This window comes from Clarias gariepinus, chromosome 16 (genome assembly GCF_024256425.1).
Source record: "Clarias gariepinus isolate MV-2021 ecotype Netherlands chromosome 16, CGAR_prim_01v2, whole genome shotgun sequence".
NCBI classification, from domain to species: Eukaryota; Metazoa; Chordata; class Actinopteri; order Siluriformes; family Clariidae; genus Clarias; species Clarias gariepinus.
Genome location: NC_071115.1, coordinates 9,026,120 through 9,032,119, shown reverse-complemented (window position 1 = coordinate 9,032,119; position 6,000 = coordinate 9,026,120).

Sequence of the window (6,000 nt, the reverse complement as noted above, 5' to 3'; positions counted from 1 at the left end):
CACGCCTGGACTTCCTCATTCCACCACCAAGTCTCCTTGTCCACTTTCCCCTTACCTGATGATACACCAAGTACCCTCCTACCTGTCTCCCTGATCACATTGGCTGTAGTTGTCCAGTCAACTGAAAGCACCTCCTGACCACCCATAGCCTGTCTCAACTCCTCCCTAAAGACTTCACAACATTCTTCCTTTTTCAGCTTCCACCACTTTGTCCTCTGCTCTGCCTTTGTCCTCTTCGCCTTCCTCACCACCAGGGTTATTTTGCACACCACCATTCTGTGTTGTCTGGCTACACTCTCCCCTACCAACACTTTGCAGTCACTGATCTCTTTCAGGTTACAACGTCGACACAAGATGTAGTCGACCTGAGTGCTTCTGCCTCCACTCTTATATGTCACCCTATGTTCCTGCCTCTTCTGGAAGAAAGTATTTACCACTGCCATTTCCATCCTCTTTGCAAAGTCCACCACCATCTGTCCTTCTACATTCCTGTCCTGAAGACCAAACCTGCCCATCACATTTTCATCACCTCTGTTCCCTTCCCCAACATGTCCATTGAAGTCTGCACCAATCACCACTCTCTCACCTCTGGGGATGCTCTGCATCACTTCATCTAACTCACTCCAGAATTTCTCCTTCTCTTTTAACTCACATCCTACCTGTGGGGCATAACCACTAACAACATTGAACATTATCCCTTCAATTTCCAGCTTCAGACTCATCACCCTATCTGATACTCTCTTCACCTCTAGAACATTCCTTACAAACTCCTCTTTTAGAATAACTCCTACTCCATTTCTTTTCCTATCCACACCATGGTAAAACAATTTGAACCCTGATCCTAAGCTTCTAGCCTTGCTCCCTTTCCACCTGGTCTCCTGTACACACAGTATATCCACCCCCCCGTGGTTGCATTTACTATCTTCCATGTACACCACTTTTTAATATTATGATGCAGAAGAAGAAAAAGGCTCAATAATATATATATATATATATATAAATATACAAATATTGTGGAACAAATTCGTTCTGGAAGTTCGGAAGGTTGAGGATGTTTTTTGCTTTTCTGGTATGTAATGGAATGTAATTGAATGTAGGTCATTCAAATCAAACAGGGACTTTTTTAATCGTGCAGAATACACAGAACACAGTCATGAAAGTGAAATCTCCTTTATTTATTTATATAATCCTCTGCTACACTAATGCACTTATTCCAGAGTTTCACTAGTGCTCGGATACTATTGAGGTATAAAGGAGCCATGATCAGACACCTCTAAATCACATCTGGATGGCTGGCCTCCCAGGAACTCCTTAGATGGCCCAAACATGTAAAAACGGCTTGGAGAGAGGTCAGGACTGTACAAGTGATGTGGCAATAACTGCCAGCTGAGTTCCTGTAAGGTGCGAGTGGTGTTGGTGAATGATCGTGTGTACAGCTCCTACAGACAGATTTGTCTCTTCCGCAACTTGGTGATACTGCACAGTATATTATCTGTCGATTTTTTAAGGATCTCTCTCTGAGTGTTCACAGGAACGACTGCAGGGCTGCTCCAAGCCATTTATTGTGGTGGAAAATCTGAAAAAAACTAATTAGATCCTGTTATCACTTATGTTATGGCAGCTGTAAATGTAAAGCATCTGAGGTACAAGTCCCTGTGTAGGATGTTACTGTAGAGACAGTAACATAATAGAAGGAGTGCTTTAAAATCAAGCTGTGATTGGAACAATGATCATCATCTTCTGGCTGTACTACTTGACTTGACATAAAGAAAAACTTGTTCATTTTATTCTGATAAACCCTTGATTAAACGTGTACCAGAGATAGGGTGTTATTTTCTTGTGGTTAACTAGCAAGCAAAAGATTCAAAGATTTATACAAGAGTTAGATCTGACTGTGATTGGACAGATGTTCCACGAGTGCTGATATACAGCATAACAACACTGGAAAATTCAACTATGCATCTAACAGCATGGCTGAAAGTAGGTCGGTACAGTCCGCAGTACCGGAAAGAGGAGAGAGAGCGACTGTCTGCTAAAACCCACATTCAAAACCAGTCACGGACTGATAACATCTGATAACGTCATGTCAGCTTAAACAACACTTTGCCTCATCACTTTTTGTAATAACTGCTTCCAATTCTTTCTGAATTGCCTCTGAACCTTCCGTGTTGTTCTATTCACGGCTAACACAAGCTACAAAGCTACCGACTGTACTTAGCTAGATAACACAAGGCTGAATCCCAATTCCGTCTCTAACCCCTGATTAAGAGCACTACTTAGTGTGTGTGGAACAAAGGATCGCATCCTACATACAGCCCATGGGAAAATAAATAATGTATGTATCTATTTGTTGCTGTTAATCTGCTAGCAAGGCTTATAAGAACCCTGGTGTGTAACACGCTTGAAAAAAAAAAACAATAATTTTTTCTGCAGTTTGGCCTTTTTCTCATTCGAACTATAGAAACATCATAGATGCTACCCGCTCCCAAGTAAAAAGTAATATCTGTATCTTTCAGAAATGTCCCCTTGCCCAAGTACATCTACAGTACTGTGCAAAAGTATTGAGACCCTTTCATTTTTTTACTTAGTCTTGAGGAATATATCCTGGCTTCCTGAAGGACTTTTTGTCTCTCATTTCCGGCACGTTTTTTTTTTTTTTGGTTCTCATTTTTAATCCAGTCCCAGTATCCGACCCAGTTTTAAGATGAATGTCTTTTGTTTGTTAAGCCACACAGTCACCCATGAATCATTAAAAGGTCGAAGATCTAATTTAAACATATATACTTAACAGAAAACCATCTAACCTAAGCCATGAACCAGTGAGAAACAGGTGCAGGTGAAGACAGATGATCAGCAGGTGATTAGTATACTGCTGATGCTGAATGCTGAGTGGTTGGAACAGACGAGAGGGGAAATGAGGCTGCTGCTCAGGTTGTTTTTAAGGTTTTCCTGTAGACACTTTGTGGCCTGTTGCAATAAAAACATTTGTTACTATTTCTTTAATCTGATCACCACACCCACCATGCAGGCACATTTCGGTGACGTTATGCTGTTCATTTTTTAAACCCCGGGGCGTCGAGACAGCTCCTTGCCGACTAATACGTGTCCTAATTCACCTTTACACGCACGATCTGCTCGGATTTGATCTCATTCAGCCCATAATGACTCTACTCAGGGTTTCATTTCCCTGTGCTGAAATTGCATTGGGAGATTGATTAGTCTTGTCTGCTGTTACACTCTGTATGATTGCTCTATGTGTGTGCGTGCGTGTGTGTGTGTGTGTGTGTGTGTGTGTGTGTGTGTGTTCTGGTGTTAATGAGCTTAGGCCCGAGTTCTGTTGGTCTTGTCTGATTATTCTGACTTTGATTCAGTGCAGTCTGGCCCTGATGATTCAGGCTGTACTGGTTACTTATGCATGAGGACACATGACTCCTCTCATACCAACACTGCCTAATGTGATTTGGCTGCTTTGCAGGCTAGAAATGGACTGTATAAGGTTTCACGGCTTCTGTCTTTCTCCTTTAACTGGCTCTGTGTCTGTCTGCATGTAGACTTTACTGAGAAGGTACAGTAAGTGTCTAACTCTTGTATATGTGTATAATACAGAATAGGAATTTCAGATAATCCATATTTCCTTTTCATTCCTTATCTGATTCTTGCTTTTTCCCGCTTCTTATTCGGTTCTTTTAATAATCACCTTTTAATCTAAAAACATTTGGCTGACCTTAAAAGTGATGTTTAAATGAATAAAATCACATACAGTAGATTCAGCAATTTCTTTGATGCAGAGATTTTGATTTTGGCCACTAGATGGCGCTTATTTCTTCTCTTTTCAAAGAGCATCTGATAAGATGTTTTCTTTCAGTCTTGTCACAAATCTAACACTTCCTTATGATTAAAGTGAACAAAAGTATTCTTATTATGGGATATAAAACAAATGTTATTAATCGATCCATTTGTCCAGATACAGGGCCCCTGAACGGCCTTGTTCAAGGGCCCAACAGTGGCATCTTGGCAGTTTTGCTAGAGTTTGATCCCGTGGCGTTGATTAATAACCCAAAGCAGAATACCTCTCACTTACACTCACTCATCATCTATTCCGCTTTATTCTGTGTACATGGTTGCAGGTGGTCTGGAACCAATCCCAAGAGACTTTGAGCACGACCGGGGTACACCCTGAATGGGGTGCCAATCCATCACAGGACACACACACACACACACACATACACATTCATGTGGAGAGCAAGCACTGGGAGAACATGCAAACTCCATGCACTCAGACCCGAGGCGGGAATCGAACCCAGACCCTGGAGGTGGAGAGCCACAGTGATAACCACTAAGATTCTGAATATCTGATTGGGCTTTTATCTGTGTTCTTGCGTAATCTACCATTTATTAACTTTACCACCTCCAGAATCCACGGTTTATTCTGTAAATTCCCCTTCTGTCCAAGGGCGGTCGGGACAGATGTCCTGGTGCCAGGTACCACAGCAGCACACCCCCAGTGGTCTTGTGCCATCATACCCCAAGGGACCAGGGCTGTATAGAGTATTATACACAATATTGTTTATAATATTTTGCATTGTAATGTTATAGCTGATCAGTGCACGTTGTTGTCATGTATTTATTTCATTAGCAGACATTTTGCACTAAATGAACTGAACTGCCACGTAGTCACAAAGCAGCAAGTCACTGCTCCATGGAGCTGGAGGTCCTTTTAATATTTAACCAGATATACACATAATTCAGTTTATTACCGCATCCTCTACGAGATTATAATGAGTTTATATTGGAGCTGAATAGTTTAAATCACTGATTTATTCATCGTTTTTATTATGATACCTAAAACATTTAGGGGTTTAATGTAGTAACGTAATGTAGTGCTGTTTCGAGGTTTGTGTTCTGTTAACCAGCCACACTGCTGATTCCTGATACTGATCAACATCTCAGATGTGTGTTGCAGACTCTGTGATTCAGAGGCCAAGAAACTATAATCACTTTTTTCCGTTTAGAGAGAACTGTAAAACATAGTCTTTTTTTTTTTATACTATTTTATGAAATGAGCAGTATTGTTTATATTAGTAAACAAGAGTATGTTTTTGGATGTAAGTATGATTACAGCATCAAAATGCTTTTTTCAACAATTTTCATAAATACACAGAAACTTTCTCACTCGTCCTTTATATTGCTTTATCCTGTATACCGGGTCGCAGGGGGGCAATATCCAGGCAGGAGGCGGGGTACACCCTGGACAGAGTGCCAATCCATCACAGGGTACACACACACACACACACACACACTCACTAGCTCATTCACACACCATGGGCAATTTGTGAACACCAGTTATTCTAATCTGCATGTCTTTGGACTGTAGGGGGAAACCAGAGTACCTGAAGGAAACCCACCAAGCACACAGGAATCGAACCCAGATCTCTCTCTATCGAACCCTCTCTCTCTCTCCATGTCTCTCTTTACAGTCAAGTAGCACGTGTACACGCTCTATTTGTGCAGTGCTGCTTACCATTCCGGGCCTGAACTCGGTATAAAAGCTGTATTACTTTGAGTATGTACCTCTCCTGACTTTGCCGAGGGACTGCTGATGAGATGCAAATGTAAGCCAGTGGCTCTGTGGAAATAAAATAAAAACGCATTCCATTTATCAGCTACTTCTCTTCCATTGTTCTTGTCATATCGCGACATAAAAAAAACATGCGCTATATTATCTTTGGCTATTAACATGACCTTATGACCTTCGTAACCTTCTCATAGTAAACCCTTCCTCTCGTTATTCGTTCATCGAACTGGTTTCCTCTATTCATATCCAGGCTTTGCTTCTGTTTCCGAGTGTAAAGATGGGTTGGCAGCTGCATTGGTGATGTCTTTTTCCCTTTTCTTTTTTGATATTTCAAGCGCTTAGTGCTCTACATGCCTAATGCTTTATATGTCTTTCCAAGAAATACCAGACGTGATAAACAGAGAAATTGTAGCCCTGCAGCCTTA